This window comes from Pelodiscus sinensis, chromosome 16, assembly GCF_049634645.1.
Source record: "Pelodiscus sinensis isolate JC-2024 chromosome 16, ASM4963464v1, whole genome shotgun sequence".
Classification (NCBI taxonomy): domain Eukaryota; kingdom Metazoa; phylum Chordata; order Testudines; family Trionychidae; genus Pelodiscus; species Pelodiscus sinensis.
This window is the reverse complement of record NC_134726.1, coordinates 20244725-20271016: the sequence shown is the minus strand read 5'-3', so window position 1 is coordinate 20271016 and position 26292 is coordinate 20244725. Positions and strand designations below refer to the sequence as shown.

The 26292-nt window shown below is 46.3% G+C and overlaps 1 long non-coding RNA gene across 1 annotated transcript in view; it reads left to right on the top strand.

Moving 5' to 3' along the window:
* Positions 1 to 9058: 9058 nt before the first annotated feature.
* LOC142818545 (uncharacterized) overlaps positions 9059 to 26292 on the top strand; it is a 35073-nt gene continuing 17839 nt past the window's right edge. The window contains exon 1 of the long non-coding RNA XR_012896053.1: positions 9059 to 10554. This is a non-coding gene — a long non-coding RNA (uncharacterized LOC142818545). The remainder of the gene's footprint in view (positions 10555 to 26292) is intronic.

The following is a 26292-nucleotide window of genomic DNA, read 5'->3' as shown; positions in this document are numbered from 1 at the left end:
AGGAAGCTATATACCGAACTTAGTGTCCTAGCTCTTGCTGCTTAGGAAGAGTTCTTGATCAAACAGACAAACTCTCTAAAATATATAATAGATCTCGCTATATATTTTAGCACGAGTCTGTCTGAATCTGTCTGCGAGTCTGTTTGTTCAAGAACATCTTCTTAAGATAAGAGGTATGCTACCAAATTTGATGGGCAGCTTCCTCTTCTCCTAACTTAAAGCAAGGTCAGGGTGTAGTTGTGCTCAGGACAACCAGTAGCCCCAGGAAAGGGACAGTTTTTCATAATATGCAAAGGGAAGAGCTGCTCTTTGGAGGGACATAATATGAGAGCGGCCACTGGGGGCAGCGAACCCGCAGGGGAGATCTATCCTGCAGAGTGCCCATTGGGGGCAGCCATACCACCAAGGGAGTGACCAGCAGGGCTGGGATTCTAACATTTTGCCTGCCAGCACATCAAGTAAGCAGCTACCATGTCCCGAACTCTTCCTCACCCTTTCCCCTGGCACTTGGCTGCAGCACTGGTCATTCCCTTTGGACTCCTAAATACAGTATCATGAGGCTGGGCTAGATTTCTCCCTACTGTAGCTCTGTTGAAGCGAAGGGCCACATTGTAGTGGGGCTCTAGTACACTTGAAACAGGAAGCACCGCATGAAACCTGAGGTCAGCGGGGGACTCTGAGGCTACATCTACACTGCAGCCTTTTGTCAGCAGAGACAATGCAAGTGAAGCACTCATTAGCATTTATCGTGCTGTCATTTGCATATTCTCTGCCGATGCTTTTTGCGGAAGAGGTTTTTGTGCAAAAACGAGCAGTGTAGACGGGGCTGTTTTGCGCCAAAAAAACCTTTTGTGCAAGATCCCTTATGCCTCAAAAATGGAGGTATACAGGATCTTGTGCAAAAGCAGAGAATATGCAAATGACAGTGTGACAAATGCTAATGAGCACTTCATTTGCATTGTGTCTGCCAACAAAAGGCTGCAGTGTAGACATAGCCTGAGTGCTGGCCCCAGGCTCCATGCGGCGCTTCCGCTTTGAAATGTACAAAAGCCCCGGTGAGGACTCTTGTACATTTCAAAGGTGGAACGCCACCACTGTACTCCTGCCCCCTCCCATGGAGCTGGAACTGGGGGGGAACCGGCTTTTAAGATGGCTCCCCCCAGCACTCCCTTCTCTTCCTCCCCCCCCTTTGACGCCTCTAAGTGACTAGTCGACTAGTGCGTCGACTGTCTGATTAGCTTTTGCTTATCGGATAGTTGACTAGTCCATTAGTCGTTTACATCCCTAACCCCAATGCAGTATGGCAGCAATGCAGGGCTTTTCCAAACAGGCCAATCCGGCCCTAACTAAGTAACAGTCTTGGCTTGAAGATGCCTGGTGCAGCTTAGGGGGATGAAGGCATTTTCATTTATTACAAGTAAACTTTAATCCAAGGACTGTAGGTCATTAACATAAGAGCTTTGGTCCTCTTTCTTGACAAGCAGGCAAACCCAAGCTACTTTACAGTCAATATGTGAAAAGGCCCTGGATACTGGATGGAAGATAAGAGCAGTCATTTGGAAATTAAATATAGTTGGTTTTGTATGATAGTTGGCCTGGATTTCTTCTGCTTCATCTTTAACTTTGTTCTTAGATTTTTATATTGTGCTAGGCACTTTTCAGACATTCAAGAAAGGACCGTCTCTTTCCCAAGGAGCTCACAGTCTGTGGGAACAGGTAGAAACAGGTGAAGTAAAAAAGAGCAATAAACCAAGAGTTCAGTTGCCGTCAGTATGCGCGCATAGCAGTGGGTTTTTAGGACTTGAATTCAAAGCCCATTGCAATTAACGTGAGTCTTTGTATTGGTTTCAATGGGCTTTAACTTGTGCCCATAAGGAGGGATCTAATGTGCACAGCGTTGGTAGCATTGGCTAGTTTCTTAGCAGAGGTATCATGTTTCAGTCAATGGTATCTTTTCTTAAAACCTCCTGTTCTTCCAGAGCCCCTTGACTGTGAGCATTGAGGCATTCTGTTATTTCCAGTGCGCCAACCTGGAGCCTCTACAATACTCCTCATAGAACCATGTTATATCCCCTTGGTTAAGATCACCCCGAAGGGCATGGCAAGCAACTTCATTTGTTTTAAGAAAGAGCTTGACATAGTTACGAGAGGGATTGTGAGATGGGATCCCTTCTGGGGCAAGGGTCCCTGCCAGTTCAGATTTCAGGTGTCTAAGTCTCATGCATTAGGGCTTCACCTTAGTCACCTGCAGGAGTCAGGAAGGGCTCTAGCCCACAATAAACCCTCATTTTGGTTTGGTTTTGGCATCAGAGATGATCCCACCTGGAGACTGGCCAGGGTGGACTGAAATGTTACTGAGATTTCTCTCAGGTTCTTGCTTACCTGCTCTAGGTCTAACTTATCACCATACAAGGGGTTGGGAAATAATTCCCCCAGGTCTGATTGGCAGTAACCTTGATTTTATTTATTTATTTATTTATTTATTTGCCATCCTTTGCAGCATGTGTCACCTACCAGGATTATCTGGGTATATTTCAATTCCCTGCCATTGCAAAGGCCACAGGCATTGATATACCTTGGTTCCTCCAGTCTCTGCCAATGGCACACAATAGTCTAGTCTCCTGAAGGTTGGAAGTCTTGGTTTAATTCTGGTGGTTGGGTTCAGTGCATGGCTGCTGGGTGTTGGTGGTGTCCTGTGATACACAAGTGGCTACTGCTCTAGTGAACTAGCTACACTCAACTAGCCAAATAGCCACATATGGCTAGTAACTAGTGTGTTGGACACCATGGCACAAGAGGCTAGACTAGATGATCTGATGGTCTCTTTTGGCCTGAAATACAATGATGGTGGAATCTTAGAAATGCTCAAGAAGCGATGATGCAGCAGGCATTTCTATTCAAACTGGAGCTGGTCAGGAATGTGTTGTCAACTTTATTCTTGAAAAAGTCTATTAATCAAAACCAAAACCGTTTGCAAAGCAGGCTGAGATCTGATGAACCTTCCAACTTGAGAAAATGCTGAAAATAAGTGTCTCAAAGTGATCAGAAAGTTTTGCTTTGACATTTTTTCAAAAAACTGGATTCAAAATGAATTTTTGTTTAGAGGTTGAAATCAAAACATTAACCCAACTGAAACTTTTTTGGGGAGGATGTTATTTTTGGTATATGAATATTTTTAAAATGTTGACTTTTCTTTCCAGTTTGAGATGGGAATTTTTTGGAACTCTAAAAAATGTTCAAGAGACAAGAAAACTGTTTTCAGCCCCAGCTCTGATTCTAACCCTTTCATCAGAGAATCATAGAAATGAAGGGCTCCAGAGATCTAGTTCTCTTGGATAACAAGAGAGGGGTCACATGATGATTACTTTTTCTGTTCACTCCCTCTGGGCACCTGTTGGCAGACAGGATACTTGGTTAGATGAAACTTTGGCCTGACCCAGTATGGCCGTTCTTATGTTTGCTTGAAAATAAAGTTGGCTTTCAACAGTTTTTGCTTTATTCTGTGCTTCTGACTACATATGGTAAAAAAGCCTTTAGGATGCCATTGGGTATGAAAGGCATGGTACAGATAGGAACTTATTTTTAGCATGCTGTAAGGAATCAGAGGTCAAACCTGGAGGCAAAACAGGAGAGAAGAGCAAGTTGGAGGTATTGTCACTCAGATTATAACCCTCTCTTACCATGAGAAGAAACAGACAGAAGAACAAATATAGTAAATAATACATCAACCTCATAGCTGACATACATCGTCATTACAGTGTGCAATTCTGAGGTAGTATGGCCTAGCACAGCAGTGGGCAATGACCATCCCTTGGGCCAGATGTGGTTCACCAGAGTTAGCCCCGGGCAGGTTACTAGTGCTTTATTTACCTGTGCCTGCCCTCCACTGGTATGGCTGCTTGAAGCTCCAGTTGGCCATGGATTGCCATTCCCCGCTAATGGGAGCTGGACACTGCTTCATGCAGCTCCTATTGGCTGGGAATGGCGATCAGCAACCAGCTGGCTTCAAGTGCCCCTACCTGTGGAGCGCAGGTAAATAAAGCACCGGTAGTCTGCCAGGGGCTAACTGTGGCAAACCACATCAGGTTTGTTACCCACTTCTGGTCTAGCAGATCATGCACTGACCTGGAAATCAGGAGCTATTGGTTCTATTTCCAGCACTACCATTTGTGAGCTGGGGTGAGCCCTGCGTTTTACTTTTCTCTGTTTCCCCTATTTGCTTTGATTCCAGGCAATGATTCTTTAACTTTGCTGTGTGCACACATCCGTAGGGAAAAGGGCAGGTCTGAATTAAAGCAGAGGTCATGTAGGCTTGTGTACAGGGCCTGGCTTTATTTACCTGGCCTTAGCTAATGGAGACATGTGATTGCATCAGACTCAGCACTTTTAAAAGTTTCTATTTCTCACATTTGTGAAGAAAAAATTGCACATGTGATCCAGGTGTAGACACCGTGGCAGTGGGCTACCTGGCTCTGCAAGCAGCTCGAATCACAAGCTCCCAGAGAAATGAACTTCTCATACATCTCAATGGAGTGTTAACTTCCAAATCTGCTGCTGTAGGGTAGCCCTAGTCATACCAGCCCACCATAGCACAGTGTGTGGAAGGAGAAGAGGCAGCTGACTTGGGCCATGCAGATTATACTGGCTACAGAAGTGCCAGGGCCTCCCATGCTTCCACCATGCAATTCCTAAGGGAGAGGGACCCGTGCTGCTTCACTTGGGTGTGGGGCAAAAGGCTCTCCTATGCCACTATCATTGCAGGTGGAGATAGTCACAGGGGGCCTGCTGGTGAGTCTGGAATGCTGGATTGTTTTTATTTTGTCCCAGCGAGAAGAGGTTCCCTCTTCTCTTGAAGAAGTAGCAGGGGACTGGTCTATTTGGCTTTTTAAGTTCCCCTCCAGCCCCCTGTTTCTATGATTCTCTAAAACCTACTAGAGCTTGGAGGTATCTGTGCTGATTCTGAACCCCTCCCTGCAGCATCCTAGCTCCCTGGAGCTTCCACCACATGGCAAAGAAACTCCCAGACATGACATCCAATTTCCAATAGCAACATATCAGCCATATGGGAAATATCTTCTAGGAGAACCAGGACTTAATAGAAACAGGCTGTCACTGAAAAAAAAATGTTTTATAGATAATAATCTCTGGCTCCAGCAGTAGAAATAAAGGACAAAAACCTGTGAGGAGCCAAAAAAGATTGTCTGTGGGAACGAATCTCTGCAATATGAATATGAAAAGCACACAAAGAAGTGTAGAATTGCCTTAGACAGAATCAGAACCATCTGCCTAGAACAATAGTTGAGCCCCTGAGATCAGATAGGAACCACATGGTGAAATATACAGAATCAGGCTGAAGGTCAGGACGCGGGGGCAACTAACAGGGAAAAGAGCAGGCGGCCATGGTGGGAGATATCTTGGTGCTTTTCCTTTCAATTCAAGACCGGTGGTTTTTCAAGGCGAGGCTTGTTGGGTGGGATGGGCCTGAGTGTGGGTGATTTTAAATAACACTTAGAAAGGAATATGGGCAGATGGGCTCAAGCCAGAATAGTCAGGTGAGGAGCCAGATTTGAAACACCCAAAAGTTGGGAGATGCTCAGTTCTGGTTTTGATTTCCATATATATAGAGAGGATTTACAAGTGGGAAATGTAAGCTGTCTCCGGGTGACTGCTGGAAGCCAGACGCTTGGCTGTTTATTTTACCTAATGATGCCTGATGGAGCTGCCATGCAGTGTCACAAGCTGTTGCCCTCTGATGATACCATATGTGTCGAACACGGGTTGCTCTTTCCAATGAATCTCTATGCCAATTTGCTCATGAGAGGGTCATTCCTGTATGTTAAAAACCTGACCCAAAGAGTTCTGTTGACCTCCGTGGGCTTCCGGTCAGGGCATTAGGGTCCAAAATCTGCAAGTCGTGCCCAGCAGCACTGCCTTTTGAATCCCATTGATGTCAATATTACAGCAACTCATGCGACTAAGTACTGCTTCACCCCAATGAGAGTGACCCAAGATGCTACAATCAGGAGCAGGGTATAAATGCGCAGATAGGGCCATTGGATGCTTCTGAACAAGAGGCATTAGTTAAATACAGTGTCTGGCTGCTGGTTCTCTAGGTTTCCTTTGTTTTTGTTTTTTCCCCATCGCTTCTGGGCACGTGTGACCTGCACTGCCATAAGAATGAAGCTCGACAAAACCTGCTCATGCTCCCCACACCAGGGCACATATCCAGGGATTTCAAGTGACTGGTTATGTTTTCTCAGTCAGCTTGCTGCAATGAAGGGTTCACCATGTGGGGTTGTTCACAGCCCCTGCAGCGCACTCCCTCTCTTTTCACTGTCAGACAGGAACCGTCTCCATAACCTGGGGTCTGGAGAAAGATGCTCACAGCTTACGTGGCTCTTGCAGCTGCATGGGGAAATTCCACAGAATGCATTTAGAAATCCTCGGGGGTTTATTGTCTCTCCCAATGTTGAACCACAGAGGGGTGATGGGTAGTGATTAGTATCAAAGGGTGTGTCTAGACTACAGGGTTTTGTCGACAAAAGTGAACTTTTCTCGACAAAACTATGCCTGCATCTACACTGCCACCGGGTTCTGTTGACATAACGTTGACAGAACTCTGCAGTTTTGTCGACGGTGATAAACCTCATTCTACAAGGAATAACACCTTTTGTCGACAGAGTCCTGTTGACAGAAGGTGTTATTGCATCTACACTGTCCTTTGCGTCCACACTCTCATGTCGACAAAGCGGCTTGCTTTGTCAACAGAACTGGATGTAGTCTAGATGCTCTTTGTCAACAGAAGCTTTGTCAACAGTATCTGTTGACAAAGCCTCTATCAACAAAAGCCTGTAGTCTAGATGTACCCAAAGGGTTAAATATTTGGAGAGAGATTAATAGTAGCACCTCCTATTGGCACGTCTGGGCTAGCGGGAGCTGGGAGCAGTGCAGCGCATTCAGACTGGGGGAATAAACTGCCTTACAGTACTTCTCAAGTGATCTTCCCCTCTCTCTCTCTCTCTCTCTCTCTCTCTCTCTCTCTCTCTCTCTCTCTCTCTCTCTCACACACACACACACACACACACACACACACACACACACACACACACACACACACACACACACACACACACACACACCCCCCCCCCCCCCCCCCCCCCCCCCCCCCACCTACCTACCTACCTACCTCTCTGGCCTGGCTGCTAACTCAAGCAAAGAATAAACATGTGTACAAGGCAATGGAGTGTATAATGATTGCTCTGGCAGGGTGGATTCCTATGCCAGCTCCTCCAAACTGCCTCAATTCCACACAGCAGGATCACACTGGGTGCACTGCTGGCAGCTGTGGAAGGAGGACAAGAACTGCTCGTCAGAAAAGTATGTTGTCTGAACATAACCTGGGAGCCAGGAACAACTGAATTCTAAGCCCAGCTCTGACACTGACTCCTTCTGTGGCCTCTGACCTGTCACTTAACTTCCGTTTTTCAGTCCTAATCTCTAACGTGGAAGTAATACCTCTCAAAGTGGTATCAAAATATTCTGTACAATGTGTGCTGAATACTGACTGTCCTATAACCCAGGAAAGGAAAGCCAAAAAACAAGTGTCTGCTGTGGTCCTGATTCGTTTAACTGCCTGGCATCCTTATTCTGGGATGAGCTCAGGTTTAATTTGGAAAGAAAGCTTGTCCAGCTCAGTTGTCAGTTTCAAAACCATGACCTGGCCCACAGCTTCACGTATCCAGCTTCATGTTGTTAATCGAGATTTCTTGGGGTCTTTTTTGGTTAATGTGAACATGGGATCTGTAGAAAAGGGATTCTGGTTCTCTCCTCTGATAGTTTTAGATTCTGCACGCAGAGCCCATGAGATCTAGAAAGCATTCCCTGCTCCCTTCTTTGCACGCAGAAAGAGTGCGTGTGTACAAATGCACCACACGCACGTACCACCTTCTGCTGAGGATGACTTAATGGATCTTATCTAATAAATGCTCATTTTGTAGGGCTTGCTAACATTTGGGGTTCTAAAAAACTTGGACCGGGTAGTACTAAAACTGCGTGAGGCAAACGGACAGCCTAAAGGGGAGTGAGGTGTTCTCTGGATTCGGTGCTAGACCTACACAAGAACTGGGACTCCCTCACCTGGCAATACTGATGCTTTTATATGTTTTGCCACCCAGCAGAATCCACATCCCTGAGTTAGGCGCTTAGTACCTAGTGCAGGGGGGCTGACAGAATCGCCAGGCTCCTGGGCAAGGGACAGAGGGGAGTAGCTTCACGTGCGGCTGGGACAGCAGTTCTCAGCCCCACCTGGACTGTGCCTGTTCCCCCCCAATCCCTTTGTTCTATCTGGAGTGCACCGCCTAGGGCTCTGTACCGCAGCACTCTGGAGGCAATTTAAAGGGTCCAGAGCTCGAAGTCCTGGGCTCTTTTGAGTCACCGAGCCTGGGGCAGTTGCCCCCATGTGATCCTTATGGCTTTTCCAACCCCTTTGGAACCAGAAATGATTGGCAGGAACACAAAAGATTTATGAAACTTTCAATCCAGTTTCTACACTAGAGGGCTGTGTCTACATTGGCATGATCTTGCGCCCAGGGGCAGATGAGGATTTTGCGGGGCCCAGGGCAGCACAATTTTGTGGGCCCCCCCCTTTGACACGGCGCATGTGCAGGGCTTCTTGAAGCACGGGGCCCGGGGTGACCGCCCTGCTCGCCCTGCCTTATATCCGCCACTGCTTGCGCCAAAGCGGCTGCTTTTGCACAAAAAAATGCTGCCTGTCTACACTGGCGGGAGTTCTTGTGCAAGAACACTGACATTCTAATGTATAAAATCAAGGCTTCTTGTGCAAGAACTATGATGCTCCCGCTCAGGAATAAGCCCTCTTGTGCAAGTGTTCTTGTGCAAGAGGCCAGTGTAGACAGGCAACATGAATTTCTTGCGCAAGAAAGCCCGATGGCTAAAATGGCTATCGGAGCTTTTTTGTGCAAGAAAGCGTGTACACTGGCATGGATGCTTTTACGCAAAAGCACATTTCTTGCACAAAAGCACATGCCCGTGTAGACACTTTCTTGCGCAAATACTTTAATGCAAAAACTCTTGCGTTAAAAGTATTTGTGCAAAATCTTGCCAATGTAGACGTAGCCGAGAGATTTAGAGAATCCATAAAATATGTCGGGTTTCCACTGGATAGACCCACTGGGGATGGGTGATTGGAGACCCCATATATCTTTTTTCCTCATTCCTGCATCCTGGCAAACATAACTATGTAATGCCCCCCTGCAATATGCTAACCAAAGGCAGTGGCTAATGCCAAACTTGCATCCCAGGATTTTCAATATAGAGCCAGATTTTCAAAAGAGCTCAGGTTCTGATTTTCATAGGCCTACAGGAGAGCTCAGCTCTTCTGAAATCTCTAATCTCAACTGTAGGTGCCGAGCCCTTTTGAAAAGTCTGGCCATATCATCAACACAAGAATACACACCTGGCTCCAGACTTATAGAGCCGCAGGATACTACAATCATATCCCTTCCTCACTCAGTAGTGGGACTTTAGGGCTATGTGTACACAAGTGTACACTTACACTTGTGCAAGGGTTCTTGTGCAAGAACACATCCACACGGCCATGTGCTTTTGTGCAAGAGTATCCATGGCAATGTGGATACTCTCTTGCGCAAGAAAGCGCTGATGGCCATTTTAGCCATAGGACTTTCTTGTGAAAGAAACCTCTGCCGCACGTCCACACTGCCCTCTTGCGCAAGATCTCTTGCGCGAGAGAGCTTACACTTGTTAGAAAAGAGTGTAGCTCTTGCACAAGAAGCCCTCTCTTACCACGCTTTACTGTAAATCTTGTGCAAGAGCGGGCAGGCAGTGTGGACGCTCTGCGGAAGAACGGCAGTTCTTGCACAAGAACCCACCAGTGTAGACATAGCCCCAGTGCTTCCTAACAGGCCCTTGTTTTTATGAGTAAATGCCTTGATCTCAGGCCACTCCTTATAGCAGAGGTGGGGAACCTAAGGCCTGAATGCACCCCCAGCTTGCTTGGATTTGGCACTCGGGGCTCCTCCCCAGCATTGTGGCTGGAGCACATGAAATCTACTAACCTGCACACTCCTAGGCTCTGGTGTGCAAGGGAAATGTGAGGAGTGTCTTTCTCCTTCTCAGACAGGGGTAGTATTCCCTCTAAGCTGATTAATCAGCCTTGCCCAGACAGAAGCTCAGGGCTCCATGCACAGAACTGACTGACTGGGAGGAGCTAATTAATTACCTGTGAAGCTGTGCTGCCACCCAGCTTAGAGGGAACTCTGGTCAGAGGCCAGGTAAGTGGGGGTCTGTTTGTGTGGGTTTTTTTTAAATTTTTTTTGCTTCTCCCTTGTGTGTGGCCCCTGATTGATTTTTTCTGTGCGTCAGTGGCCCCCTACCCAAAAAAGGTTCCTCACACCTACCTTATAGGAATCTTTCCCATAATTCTTTACTAACAGCTGATTCACTGAAATATGTCACTGCTAAGCAGCTGCAGCTCTGATGCAGCCATTCAGTGGAGACTTGCTGCAGTTCCTGCTGGTAAGTGCTTCAGACTTGGTTTTCTTTTTCTCTCCTGAGTGAGGAGTTGGCCTATCCTCCAAGTGATGCAAAATCACCTCAATCGGGTATTTGTTGCTTGACAAATCTCTTCTTCCCCTGGCCTCCCACTCCCAGTTTGTGAAGGGCCATGGCAAGGGTAAAGAAACACAGAAAGACTTAGTTGGCATGATTTCATATCAGTTGTGTAGCACGTTGGTGAAGCAGATGGCTCTGGTCGAAAGAGTGAAAGCAGGCCTATCCTGAGCCCACCCATTCCTACAAAGGAAGAAACTAAGAATGGGTTAAGTGAACAGTTAAACTGAGGAGGGGAAATAAACACTCAAAATGCCTATTTTCAAAGGAAATCCTTAGGAGAGAGGCTGGCTCTGGTGATCAGTAAGAGGGGAAACAATCTTTCACCTCTTGTCCCTAGCTGCGATCCAGCCCAAGCAAGGAGTGACCAAAAGTCCTTGCTGACTGAAGAGCTCAGTGCTGAACAACAATGCAGAGGGGAAAGGGAGACCAGAGGCAGCTTTCTTCAGAGGAAACCCTGGCTGAATGGTGGCAGTGGAGATGGGGCAGAGAGAAGCCCATACATGTGTGATGCTAGACGTCCTCTGCAGTGTGATTCCAGCATGTTCCCCGGGGGCAGGCCCCCCTAATTCATTCCCCAGGGAATAGGAGAGGCCAACACCTCTCCCTCAGCCAGGGAATGGTTTGGAGATAGTTCTGCAGGAAAACTCTTTGTGGAGTGTTTCTCTGCCGAGTGTTGCCACCTGCACGGGTGACCGCTGCATTGGCAGAGTCTCACAACTCAGCGGTGTCACACATCTCTCCTGCCCTGGTCGTGGCAGTGCCAGAGCATACATGGCACACTGTAGCCAGGCCTTGTCCTGAAATAGTTCCTGAATCCCAAGCACTTTCCTCCCAAAGGGATATGGAAATTGGTCTGGCATTGATGCAGTAAGGCCACAGATTGGCCCACCGCCTTCAGCTGAAGTTGCAATTACAGCCCATCCCTTCAACAGTGCACCTGCACCTACTTGACTGGGAGTGCTGTAACAGCATCAAAAGGCTCCCAGCTGGTTTGTGAACTAAAAACCATGGCTGCATATTGGGTCTGTAAAAGCAGTGAGGGAAGCCCCTCAGTGCTGAAGAAGCATGGGGCTGATGTAAGAGGCCCCTTACTGCCTCCCCGCTTTGCAAAGTCTGCTACCTAGGTGTGGGAGGGGGCATGTCGGGAATGGGGAGAGGAGTAGCAGAACAGCTGATGTTCTGGAGGGTCAGGTCTGCAGTGCCATCCAGAGGCTGTTTGGGAAAGAGTGTGACTCCCCTGGAGCTTGTGCCCAATTGTGTGTTGTGGTTTTGGAAGCCTCCCTCAGCTGACTGTGACTTGTTAGCACCAGCTCTAGCTATGGAGGTGGAAAATGGTTTGGTCCTGCAGGGGGGCTGCCCTTGGGCAGAGCTCCTCCGGAAGGCAATATTCCAGGGTTTTGTATAGAACAAAGAGTTGCTGAATCTTATAAGGATTTTCCAGGTGTCAGTAGAGAAATAAATTTTTCCTGGTGCTGAATCTTAGGGTTTGGGGCCTTTTTTGGTGACAAAGGAAGAGTGTGGTTAGCTATTGATGGGCCCCGAACATTTAAAGCTTCCTGGCAGGTTGCTGTACGGTCCAGCTGTCTCCCCTAGCTTTGTTGCCTAGAAGTGGCCTGGATTCTCAATGAGTGTTACCCAATTTAGTCATTGACTTCAATGGGGACAATATTCCTCCCCGACCTCCCTGGGAGAGAGGGTGTGCATCTTTGCAAACGCTTCAGTAAAGCTACTTTGATTTACACCATCAGACCGTCTGCTTAGTGTCTTACTGGCTTTCCTGGTTGCAAATTGTATCGTGTGCTTTTGGTAACCCTCCTTCTATAGTCAGTGATGCCAGGGTAAGGGTGTGTGATGTCATCTTCTTGTCCAATGGTGTAACCCTTTCCCTGCCACCTTGGGCTGCCTCCCACATGGAGATTGGTGCCTTTGAGGGCTCCTCTCTCTTCCTGGCCTTGCTAAATCTTTAGGGAAATGCACATTTTCAAGGGTGCAATAAGCATTTTCCTCTTGATTGATGTCAGAGGAAGAGCTGTCAGCTGATTGACTTGTTCTGGATCTACCTGTCGTTTATTTTTGGCAACATTCTCACAGGCTCCCCCCCATTAGCCGTTTCAGTGTGTCAAGGTGAGACAAGGATTAGTCTTTTAAAGAAAACGAGTCAGATTCAGTGCAAGTGTCAATCAAACTCCAGAGGATGCAGCGCAGATTCACACTAGTTGAGGTGGCCCACGCTTCCTTTTTATTAGAAGGAACCATTCTCCTTTTGCATTCTCTCTAACTGAATCCTGAGCTTCAAGCACCAAAACAAAACCCCTACGGAAATCTCTGCAGGTGAACAAGTTCCCTGGATTCACATTCCAAATATGTTTACATTGAGGGGCTGAGTTTAAAAACAGAATGGGAAAAGAACAAATGACAAGCTATATGAATGTGTGCGAGAGAGACATTGATACACACAGAAAATGCATTATGTAGCTTAAACGAAAAAGCAGCCAGATAGAAAGCTTGGCTTCTCTATTGTTGTAATCTCAGGCACAGTGTGATTAGTGGAGAGACATTTTTTCCATCAGTACAGTGGAAAAAAAGAAAACTAATTGGCATCGGCCACCCACTGTTTTTAATGCAATTTCTCTTAAATATTTTCTGTCTATAGAGTTCTCTTGTCAAAAAGGCAGCTTTTTCATGGTCTGTGAAACACATTTCAGTACAAACACAGCTCAATGGAAAGGTCACCCCGTCAAAAAATGTTTTTCCTTAGTAGAATATAGTGCCAAAAGTGGCATTTTGCTGTATATACGCTCCCCCTTTTATTTGGTATTTCTTAAGTGGCAGACAGCTGGAAATTGTAATTTTTCTTTGATGAGCAGAATTTGAGGGAGCCTGGGTTTTTTCTTACTAGAATATGGGCTTTTAATAGCTACTTATGACAGGTAATTTTCTTCTGTCTCTTGTTTCTTTTATGGCTCTTATTATCTATTGTTTCTGAGATTGGCTATTGTTCCTTATATTAGTGTGTATTTCACTATGAGTTAGTTTTAATGGTAGTTAGACTCTCAGATGCTAAATTTACATTCCCCCATCAATGTTTCCCTTTACCTGATGCCTTTCAAACCTGAAAAGACTCTGAGAACTTGCATAAAGAACAAGAAAAGCAAATCCCACTGTATACCCATTGTAGGGTAGAGGTCATGACTAGCAGTCAAACAGCATCAAGAAAGGGTTTTAATGATACCCCTCCACCCACAACTGTTCCACATGTTTAGACTAAGGCATATTTTGAAGTTCTAACGGAAGCTTTAAGCATCCAGAAGTGTTTGTTTTCTGCATGTTCTCCCAGACGTGCTTGCAATGTAAATACGTGAACAAAACAAGTCTGATTCTTATCTTCTTTATGTCACACACAGAGCCATTACTGTGTATGGGGGATTTACCTGGTGCATATTTCACCAAGTGTTTTCTATTACACTGCTTATTGCTATTAATGTAGGGGGTGGAGGAGGTTGAAGAGGGCAAGGATTGTTCAATAAGGAAATGGTCGTCTTTGTTGTGCTGACTGAATTAACCATTATAAGATACTTTTCTGAAGAAGCATCTCAGAGGCAGGGAAAACAATGATTCCTGATTAGCTCATACCAAGTAAATGTCAAGTAATCTTCCAGTGCTAGCAAAGGAAAGATCAAGACATTTAAGAGCACAGCCCCTGAAAAGAGCTGCTGTTTGTTTTTGTTGGGAAGCACAGTCTTTTGAGAGAGAATCCTAACAATTTCATCTGTAATTAGTCCCACTATATTGACTTCAGGCCTACCTATGTTTATATAACAGCTATCTGAAATGAGTCACACATATAAAGGATCATAAACCTTGAATCATCAGATCATCCCATGAAAGAGCATGCCCCAAAGTAACACAGCTCCACAATGGAGCTTTACTGGATGATGTGGGCAGCAGTGCTTGAAGTAAGGCTTGAATTTGGGACGTCTGGATTTATAAGTGCAAAATGCTGCTGCCGAAGCTAAAGAAAGAGAAGACTTTAACTTCCTAGTGGGCCAGCTGCTGTAGGAGAACAAAGTGGCACTGGTGGTTACGATTCCATCTGTCCTGCAGGTGGAATTCCATTACGTAATACTGAGTTCTTTTCCAAAAAAATCCTCTTCTGGCAGGGCAGGAGGATTTTAAGGCTCCTGTGCCCTGAGCTGTCTCCTAAAAACAGGATTTGGAATTTTTGTAGGTAAATAGGATTGGCACAAATGGTACGGAGACGGCAGAGAGAGCCATCCCGCTCATAGGAAGAATTGGTGCGGCCGTCACAGGTCCGCACGTTTCAGGGTTCCGCAGTGGCCACCCAACCATCCTATGGACAGGAAGGACCTGAGGGATTACAGGGGCCTGGTGCGGGGTGGCAGCAGGGGTTGCTCTCCTGCACTTACCACCTGGGCAGTAGGAGCTGGAGCCCCCCCACCAGTATGGTCTGACCCACCGCGTTGCCCTCCTGGCCAGCTGTGCTTGGCTTCTCTGCAGTGGGGGAAAGCAGAATGCATGGTCCTAGGAAGCTTCGCTTCCCACTGCTGTGGAAAAGCAGGGTGCAGAGGGCCCAGAGAGTGGCACGGCAGGGCAGAGCAGGCTGCCAAGCCGCTCTGGTTCCTGCCACCCATGTGGTGGGGTGGGAGGAGAAGGACCCCTGCTGCCACAACACCAGGCCCCCCATAATTCCCCAGGCCATGCTGCTTGGAGGAAAGGGCAAAGGAGTGGAATGGGTTGGGGGGGGGGGGGCAGGAGGAACTTGAGGAAGGGGTGGAAGAGGAATGGGGCCTGGATGGCCCTGACTGCAGGTGTGTGAATTTCAGTTTGTGAGCAAAAAGTTACTGAATACAATGAAACCTTCTTTTGAGGAGTCATACGAGCAAAAATGGTTGTTCGTGACAGTCTTTAACTAAAGGCTGAATAAAACTGTTGTGGAAGTAGCCTCAAGAAAGTGACTGCTTTAGTCACAGAGTTGCTCTGGGGGGCAGTTCCTTCCTGTTTCCATTTGCACTATGTAGTTTCTAAGCTTCTATCTGCTCTTGCTGCTAGTGTTGTGCATTTTAGGAGCAGAATTTATTTTAGCTTGTTCTTTGTCTAATTACTATTACAGGACAAACTAATATACATGGTAATGTCAACTTCTGGTTATAAATATTGCTTGCCACAACTCCAGCCTTTCTATAGACATTCACAAAAGTTGCAGTTCTCTCCCTGTAGGATGCACGAACATTTACCTACTTCTGTCTTACCCTTGGTTTCTGTCAGCCCCGTGAAGAGTTTTCCCATGCTATGAAGCCCGGTTGGTCAGTTTATTTCTGCCTGCTGGGATGTTTGACATTTTATCAGTGGAGTTTGTCACTCATTCTTCAGACCCAAATATAACCTAGAGCTTGGCCATCTGTTTCAGGCAGGACAGATTGCTAAAAATCTGTTACTTCCAATAGTTTGGATCCTACCAATGCTGAGAGCAAAAAGAGGCAGCAAGATAACCTGTTCCCTGCAATTCAGTATCACTGAACCCTGTGTAGCATTGGTCCTTTAGCTAACTGCTCATTGGAAAATCAGCTATAATAGCTGGCCTTGCAGTTCTGCCTTTTCTATCAAATAGTACTCAGCACGGTCAAAACAAAGCTCACTATAGGGATTCCAAAGAGGATTGAACAAACACTTGAACTATCTTACACATTATCAAGATAACTTTCCCAATTATCACCTCTAATACCATTAACTCACAAACATCCCACTCTCCCCACCTCTAATATCGTCAATTCACAGACACTTACCTTCCTTCCTCCCCCCCCTGCATCCCCCTCCTGTTCTGAAATGTGATTTGTCCTTTTCATATGCGTTCATTTTTTTAAATTGTATCCTTTGGTATATATGGTTGTGACTATTTTCTTCCACTATTTGATCTGAGGAAGTGGGTCTGGCCCACGAAAGCTCATCATCTAATAAACCATCTTGTTAGTCTTTAAAGTGCTACATTGTCCTGCATTTTGCTATAGGGATTGAGTATCACAAAATGGTGAATCCTCTCCCTTCCGTGGGCATGCTGCTAAAATTATTGCAAGCCCTTGTGATTTAGATGTATTTTGGACACTAAACTGTTGACTTGACCTTGATCTTAAAACACTATGGCTTGCCTGTTTCTTAATACGTGCATGTGTACCTAACTCTTCTGGAATTTCAAACCTTTTGCTTTCCTCCTTTTGCTTTTAGGCATTTCTTTGGGTCCTGGTGAGTCCCAGCAGTGTTTGATCAAGTTAATGTGTGAGGCAGTTTCTTTTATTGGACCAACTTCTACTGATGGAAGAGGCAAGCTTTCAAGATACGCTGTGCTCTTTTTCTGATGCTGGTGCAAAAATATTACCTTGCCCGCCCCCTGCTTGTCTCTCAAATATCCTGGGACCAAGGCGGCTACAACACTGTAGTTGTTAAGCAATGTATTCACTAGGTGGCAGCCACTGACAATTAATACCTAGACAGAGGCAAAACAGCTGTGTAAAATGTATTCCCACCCTTAACCTGGGATGGCATTAGCGAATAAGACAAATGCAATCACAACAGGTAAATGCCAAATAAAGCAGCATCTTTTATCCTTAGATTCTTCAGCAGATTGAAATGTCTATTAGTCCTTCCCTGCATTACCTGGGTGAGTACCTCAGATACAGACAGTATGGAGAGCTTTGACTGATTTGCCACACAGAGTCGTGTGTATGTTTGTTACTTTTATGCAATTTCTTTTGGGCAGCTATGACAAATTACCCCTGGTTTCTAGGATTCCTCACAGTTACAGTTTTTTCTTCTCTCAGAAGCCACTAGCTGACTGCTCCAGGAGAGTCAGCTTCAGTTTTGTTTGTCTCTGGTGCAGGCAGTTCGTTGCACAAAACAATCCCACATTTTAAAAACCTAGGAAAACAATTTAGACTGTTTTTCAAACCCTTCTGTTTGAAGGGTTCTCTGCTGTTTGAAGAACTCTTCAGTAGTTGAGTGAGAACTCTCTTGTTGATGGTTTTAGTTATCACTGAGGTTCCACTGGAAAGGAGCTGTATTAAATAGGGGATTATAAGTAATTCATTTTGGAGTTGGAAGGATGATCTAGTGTATCGGACACTAGTCTTGGACTTGGGATCCTGACTTCAGCTCCAAGCTGCAATGTACACTTCCTGTGTGACCTGGTGTGATTCACTCTCTCTCTCTTGCTTATCTGCGAAATGGGTATAATAGCACTACCTACCTCCTGGGGTGTTGGGAAGGTAAGTGCATTAGAGATTGTGAGGTGTGTGTATGTATATATATATATAATATTGTGGGAACAGTTATCTTCAGTGACCCTTCTGGCTGCATCTCTCCTAACTGGAATAGCGTGGTGCAGATATTCAAAGAAGCGGTACTCCTATTTAGGCCCCTGAACATCTGACCATGTGCATGTGAGAGGCACAGCTTCCAGGAGTGGCAGGCTGCACTATGCCCTTTGTTATCTCTGTGCTTGGCTCGACAGGTGCCCATTCATTCAGTGCTTACAGCCGGGTTTCTAAAAGTCACACCATCCTGGGCCTGATCCGTCTCCCATGGAATTCAGTGGAAGTTCTGTCTCGGACGTGAAGTACGTGGCTCTCCAAGTCCTAGCTCTCTCGTCAAAGCCAAGGAGTCTGAGGCTATATCTACACTGCATTCCTCTTGTGCAAAAGCCTATACAAATGAAGCGCAGATTAGCATATTGCCATGCGTCATTTGCATAATTAATTAGGGGCTGTTTTTGCGCAAGAGGTTTTTGCGCAAAAAGGGGCCGTCTACACAGCTCCTTTTTGCACAAAAACTCCCTCTTGCACAAGAGACGTTCTTCCTGAAAAAATGAGGACGAATGGCTCTTGCGCAAGAGGGGGTTTTTGCGCAAAAAGGAGCTGTCTACACAGCTCCTTTGTGTGCAAAAGCCTCTTGTGCAAAAATGGCCCCTAATTATGCATATGAAGTGCGGCAATATGTTAATATGCACTTCATTTGCATAGGCTTTTGCGCAAGAGGGAGGAAGTGTAGACATAGCCTAAGAGAGCTTTGGGTTCTAACTGGTTGGCAATGCTCAACAGGAACCTCTGCATAGCACGGAGCTGGTTCCAACTGGCTTGGGCCAGACCCTCTGAAAGGCACAGTCCCTCTCACTAGCAGCACACACTGGTAAGCGGAGCAGGCGTGATGCTTACTTGGGTATGACTTTGCAGTTTACTTTGCCTCAGAGGCCAGTCACCCAAATTAAGTCTGTGGGGAAGACACACCTGCAGGCTGTGCTGTTCTACTGGCCAGAAGAGATCCTGCCTGTCTCCTCCACCCCACCCCCGTACACTGTACAGAAGAGTGAGCCTGGGGCAGTGCTTTCATTCTCCAGCTGTGGTTTCTTGCACCCTGCCATGGCCAGGTCCTGTTCAGCAGGGTTTCTTTAAAACTGCCTCTAACTTGATTCCGTTTGGATAAACAGAAAAATAAGAACCGCACTGAGCAGTCTCCAAGGGAGAGAAGAGAGATCCTGAGTTAAAGCTAAGTGCTCTGCTATACACACACCGGTATATTTATCCAGCTGTGGGAAGATAATCCTGCCAACACTCCATGGTGCTCTGGGGTAATTTGCAAGTCCCGGCAGCAAAGAAATGAAATGTTTGCCTGTTCTGGGAGGTTAGAGTACCAGAATTGTGTGGCACAATTTTTACCCTGGTCACGTTCTCTCTAACAGCCCTCTCTTCCCTGCACTGTCCACACATTCATCTTGTGCTTTTTGTAAACAAATTCCATGGCAAAACTCTGCATTACTGAATTCCCTGTCCGTGTTCAGGGTCTGCATCCAGCAGCTCTGCTAATAGTTTGTGTATGTATTAACTAACTAATAACGGACACATTCGCTACTATATGCAAGTATCAGAGAGGTAGCTGTGTTAGTCTGAATCTGCATAAACAACAAGTTCTGTGGCACCTTATAGATCAACAGATTTATAGGAGCATAAGCTTTCGTGGGCAAAGACCCATTTCGTCATGCATCTGATGAAATGGGTCTTTGCCCACGAAAGCTTATGCTCCAATAAATCTGTTAGTCTATAAGGTGCCACAGGACTTCTCGTTGTTACTACTATATGCAGACACTTCATTTAATGGAACATCAAGCTACAGCAGTATAGCCAACTCATGTTGTTTGGGATGTTTCTTAAAGTCCCAGCTCTAAGGGTACGTCTAGACTATAGGCTTTTGTCGACAGAGGCTTTGTCTACAGATACTGTTGACAAAGCTTCTGTCGACAAAGAGCGTCTAGACTACATCCAGTTCTGTTGACAAAGCAAGCCGCTTTGTCCACATGAGAGTGTAGACGCAAAGGACAGTGTAGATGCAATAATGCCTTCTATCGACAGAACTCTGTCGACAAAAGGCGTTATTCCTTGTAGGATGAGGTTTACCGCCATCGACAAAACTGCCGAGTTCTGTCAACGTTATGTCGACAGAACTCGGCGATAGTATAGACGCAGGTATAGTTTTGTCGACAAAAGTCCACTTTTGTCGACAAAACTCTGTAGTCTAGACATACCCTTAGAGTCATGTTACTTCATGAAAATTTCAGCTTAAACCTTTAGTTTTGGGAGGAAACTTCAGAACGTGCCCCAAGAGCATGCTAGAGGTTCAGAAACCAGAAAACAAATAAAAAGGACACTCCAGGTTTTAATTACAGGTTGAACGTCTAAAATCTGGGTCTCTCTGGTTTGGCAACTTGGACCACAGATATTGCTGGGCCAGGAATTGGGGGCGGCAAGAGAGCATACAGCCAGGAGTCTGGCTTGGGATGGCAGCCAGTGGCCAAGAGCCCACCTAGGATGGCAGCAGCTTCCCAGGGGTGCTCGTGGTGGCAGCAGAGCTGACATCCTAGCCAGGGCCAGCAGCATCTACCTGCACAGGGCTGGTGACGGCAGCAGTGCCTGAGTCCCAGCTGGGGCGGGTGGTCAGTGTTTCCTCTAAGCTGTGAGACAGCACAACTTCACAGGTGTTTAATCAGCCCTGCCCAGGCAGTCAGCTCCATGCATGGAGCCCTGAGCCTCTGACTGGGCAGGGCTGATAAATCACTCGTGAAGCTGTGCTGTGGAGCAGCTTAGAGGGAGCACTGCCGGTGGTGGCAGTTGGGCTGGGAGTCTGACTGGGGAGAGCAGCCTGAGGCTGGCCTCTCAGCTGGGGCTGGTAGTGGTGCTGGTAGTCAGGGCTTGGTGGAGGGGTGAGCTGTGGCCGGGAGCAGAGCCGGGCAGGGGGTCCTCTGTTGACCTCCCCTGGTTCAGCAAATTCCTTAATTCGGGACCAGTCAAGTCCCGAGGATGCTGCATGAGGGAGGTCCAACCTGGAGTATCTTTTTGGATGATTCTAAGTTAGCTTCCTGAGGTTGAGGCATGGCTCATGATTTTTGAATGCTTGGGCTTGGCAAAATTGTCTCAAAGCCTCCAAAATTCCCTCTAATTTTTTCCATCACTGTGCAGAATAAATTTGATGTGCACCAAGGCATGGGTGGATGTGCACTGCCCGAAGACACACATGTTGTGGGCACTCTGCTAATCAGCTGTGTGGCATTTGATTCTCTCATGGGTGGCTGCCCAAGTTCTCCACTTCCAGGGAACACTGAAAGCTGCCCTTGTGACTGTGATCTGTCACTTACATTTGGTGTGGTTGTCAACACGGCACCGAGGTCTCATCAGTACTATGGCGTCCAGCCATAGTCACAGACAACACAAAAGTCATAAAAATGTAATGACCTCCCCTGTTGTCAAAGGCTCTACTCTCGTAAACGTTGTAGATTTTTCTGATTAATTAATCAGAGTGGGTGTGTCTAGACTACATGGCTCCGCTTCACAAGACATAAAGGCTCTGATGACAAAGGGTTCTGGAGTCGGCTGATCCCCGTCTAGACTACTGCACTGTGCTGACAAACAGCTGATTGGCACAGTGCAGCAGCCATTTTGATGTAAATGAAGTGGCGATTATTTAAATCGCTGCTTCTTTTCCCTTTGCCGAGTACACTCATCTACATGGCTCCGTCGATGGAGCCATGTAGTCTAGACACACCCAGTGAGAGAGAAAGAGACATGGCTCTAACCTGAAGATGCTACCTTTGCTGCTGCATTGTCTGGTGTCAGAGGCCTACGTAGAGAATTGTCATGATGGCGCGTGAAATGTCTAGTAAAAGGAAATAATTATTCCAAGGCAGAATGTTTAGAGACGAGAGTTGAGGAAAGCTGGTAGTCGAGAGCTCCAGGGTCTGTTTCTAATTCTGCCTTTGACCTGCTGCATGAGCTTGCAAACAAAATCACCCCCCATCTTTCAGTGTCTCAGTTTTCCCATCTGTAAAATGGGCCTGATGCAGGTAGAAAAGCATGTCGACGTCTTTGTTACATCATTGCAAAGCGTTATCAGCCCTTTATTGCTGTGTTCAAGCCCTCTCACTTTGCCTTATGGTTAAGATGTTGGCCTGCTCAGGAGAGCTGAATTCAAAATTCCTTGCTCTACCACAGACTTGCCTTTGGGTAAGGTATCAAATCTCTCTGTGCCTTGGTTGGCAACCTCCCATCAGCCCCATGTTCTGAACTAAATTCACCAATGTTTGCTGTGTGCTCAGGTGCTGTGGTGATGAGGGCAGTGAAAGTACCTAGATAGGCGTTCTACTGCAGCACAGGTTTTTTTTTACCTTGTTCTAACAAATGTGCGCCAGACCACATTGCATGATCTGCTGCTCCATCAGCTGAGGGGGTGGACACCTGGCATCAGTAGAGGGAGGCTAGTAGCAGGGAAACAATGGTCCCTCTGGGGCTGCCCTATGAAAATGAAAAGCCTGGCTGGCCATTTGTGCAATATTTGAAGTAGTGATGGAATTGGAAGCAGCGCAGGTGAGTCCGGCATATGGCACAAAATGTTGCAAAACTGTGGTAATGAAAAAAGCAAATCTGCTCTGAGCCAGCCATGTTCTTCGCGAGTAGTAATACTAGCAGAGCAATGACAGGTGGGCTTCTGGAGTTCGTCCTCCTACCGGCTGTGCTACACCTTGGTGGATGGTCTCCAGAGAAACTAATTCCATGCCAGGATGAGCCAGCAGGCGCAGGAGCAGCGTGTGGTGCCAAGCAGAGTGAGCAGCAAAGTGCTCCCATCATCACAGAATTGTAGGTCAAATGGAAAACTGTATATGTCCCAGCATATCTGGCCAGCTGACAGGTCTGCTCTCAGTAGGGAAGATCCAGTCACATGCATGGATGAAGTAGGAAAATATCATCTTGCGGACTGCCTGCACAGGACAGGGAAGTAACAAGGAGGAGTGGGGTGGAATCAGGGCAAACCGCCAGACATATAGTCAGTGATTTTCACAATGCCGAACTTACTGAAAATATGTCACAGTAGGCATGTAACGTGGGCATTGTCCTGTGGATGCCAAGGCCAGAAAATCCTGACCCAGCTGGAGAAAAAGAACCATTTGGGCAGAGATTGCACCTGACAGGATGCTTCAGCTTGTTAGAGTGCAACTTACTGGATGCTTGAGAGGCTTCTGCTGTGCATAAAAAGAAACTGTTCATGCTTGCATTGGGACTTACAGAGTAGAACAGAAAGCTATTGTTTTCATTGCTTTCTCCTGGAAAATTATTTATTGCCACTTAATTTAACATTCTCTGCTATCTTAAAGTGGCTATTTGGAGAGTCAGCAATGAGAATGCAAGTGTAAGAATGGTTCAATTGTTTCTCAAGTTGCATCAGAGACTTTTAGTTGGAAATATGCAAAGTGAATGTGAAAGCAAATGATACATTTCCGAATAAGCACCACTAAAAGAAAAGCTACCTGGGTTCTAAACTACCTTCAAGCTTTCAAATGTCTGGAGTGTTTGAGAGGAAAGTGTAAGAGAGAGCCACATTGTCTGACCCTTGTCTCAAAGGCAAAATTGCACCATAATCCATAGGCTTGATTGCTGGAGGGGTGTTCTTACAGATGAATGTTGGAAGCTGTGTTATTGCGTCCCCCTGCCTCTTTTTTTCTTTTTCTTTTTTTGTGATGTCTAACATGGGCAAGGTTCTTGAATATCTCAGGCTAGTGATAGACGGGTACCTCCACTCTGCAAAAACAATTATTCTCTTAATGACATGTCTGAGTGCGACTGAGCCTAAGCACTGGTTTCACGCAATGAGTACTGAGCAGGGCAGAGCAACTCAGACAAACAAAACTATGGTACCTATTCATTTGCAGTGCTGGTCTAACACTTTAACACATTAGATTATACTGTAGCAATGACTTAAGCAGTAGAAGTACCTTACATAGCCATGCAGTGGCTAGGGCGCAGGCATGTCCAATTATAGAAGCTAGCTTTGCATTTGCAAGTGTTCTTAACAGGAGAGAAGTTGCAGAGAGAACAAGTTAGTGGTGGCTGTAACTGGGCAATCGCAGCATTTTAATGGTGAACTGCTCTGTGTTTATCACTGAATGCAACAGCTTCTGTTTCCCCAGCCCTCCTGATATTTCTGGCATTTATCAGACACTGTACTAAGGCATCACTGTCTAAGAAAGGGTGAAGAGAATGAGGGGGGTATAAACAGAGGCTTGATCTGCCCCCCACCACTAAAGCATTCTGTTACAATGTTTGCAGTCACAGGCTAATGACTAATGCAGTTCTTACAAGCAATTGCAGAAAAATGGGTTGTAAGGAGAAGCTACTGAAAATAAATCTGAGTGACTGTTTACTCTTGGTAATCTGTATTGTTGTCCAAAAGAGACAGTTCTGATTAGAATAAATGATTGTTTTTTCTACAGGCTCTCTCTTGTAAATGTGTGGGGGGAAATCAGTGAACTAGACACACATTCCAAAGCCAGTAGACCAGTGATGGGTCACTTGCAGCCCAAGGACCACATGCGGCCCATTGGGGTTCTATGTGTGGCGTACATGACATTTTGTTTGCTGTTGCCCACATGCAGGGTTGCCAGATTACACTGGTTTCTGTCTGTGGGGTTCCCCCCTACCCCACTGGTATTACTAAAGTGACACACATGTAAAGCAAGGACTCAGGAAGTGAGGTGTGCGCTGGTTGTACGTGTAAGTAGGTTCTGAAGGGATGCATCCCTTAGAATTAGCTGGAAGTGGGGAGAGACTCTGGGTGTGTCTATGTAAATACAGTTTGCTCCTGCTTTGCTTAGATGTGTTAGATATTCAGCAGATGGAGGAGTATTTTGCTCATTGAAATCAACTCAATTTGTGACCCAACACCAGTTATGTTTGTATTAAATGCAGGGATAGCTGAAATATGGTTACCAATGTTTATGTTGTGGGAATACAGAAAAGTAGGAGTGGGCTAAATTGTTCCAAAGGAAAGGACTCAGTTGGCAGGAATCACTTTGCAAATGCAGGTGCTTGATGTGGGGTTGTTAGGTGTCCAATTTTGATCCGGACAGTCCAGTGTTTGAGCTTTCTGTCCAGGAAACAAATTGAGAAAATATAAATGTCCGGTATTTTCTAAATAAGATGTAATGTAAATTGTGATGTAATGCCAAGTGTGTCTGGTATTTTTGTTGAAACCATCTGGCAACTCTAGCTCCACATTCAGAGCTTTGAGAGAGGTGAGAGAAGATTATTCTGGTAAGGAGGCTGTGAACCCTACTTTGCCTGGACTGTTTCTCCCCTCTCTCTCTCCACACCACCACTGTTCTAAGAACAGAGCTAAATAGGCATCATTAGGTGCCCCTTTGGGTATATCTACACTACCCCGCTAGTTCGAGCTAGCGGGGGTAATGTAGTCATCTGCAGTTGCAAATGAAGCCCGGGATTTGAATTTCCCGGGCTTCATTTGCATGAAGCCAGCCAGCGCCATTTTTAAATTTTAAAATGCCGGCTAGTTCGAACCCCGTGCCGTGCGGCTACACGCGGCATGGAGTAGCTAGTTCGGATTAGGCTTCCTAATCTGAACTAGCTACTCCGTGCCGCGTGTAGCCATGCAGCACGGGGTTCGAACTAGCCGGCATTTAAAAATGGCGCCGGCCGGCTTCATGCAAATGAAGCCCGGGAAATTCAAATCCCGGGCTTCATTTGCAACTGCAGATGACTACATTACCCCCGCTAGTTCGAACTAGCGGGGTAGTGTAGACATACCCTCTCTTATGTTAATTATTGGAGTTGTGCTTCTTCTACCCTGTTTGCTAAGAGCTGAAATCACTGGAAGCTGAAATCGCTTGAGACTGATGGGTAGAAGTCACAGCCAAAGAGTGGATGGTAGAATATGGTGACTGAGAGCCAGCAGGGCAGCAGTGGAGAGATGTGATGAGCAAACAGCACAATGAGCAGTCAGCAGGGGAGAGAGCAGGCGGGTGGCAAGTGGCTGTGTCTGGGATAGGCCAGATACCATGGAGATGATCTATCCCAGACCTCAAAGAAAAAACATTTCTAACCTTGCAACAAGCCCCAGAGGTAGTGACCAAAAGCTGAGTGTTGCAAACATAAGGAATGAGGGTCTTGTTCCTGTCAGTTGTGCAGCCAACAGTTCCTGCCCAAGTATATCCTGTGTCTAAAAGCAGGATACTTCCTTCCACCCCCCTCCAGTCATTGTGAGGATTTTACTTCCTTTTGCTGGTGCTATAACATGCAC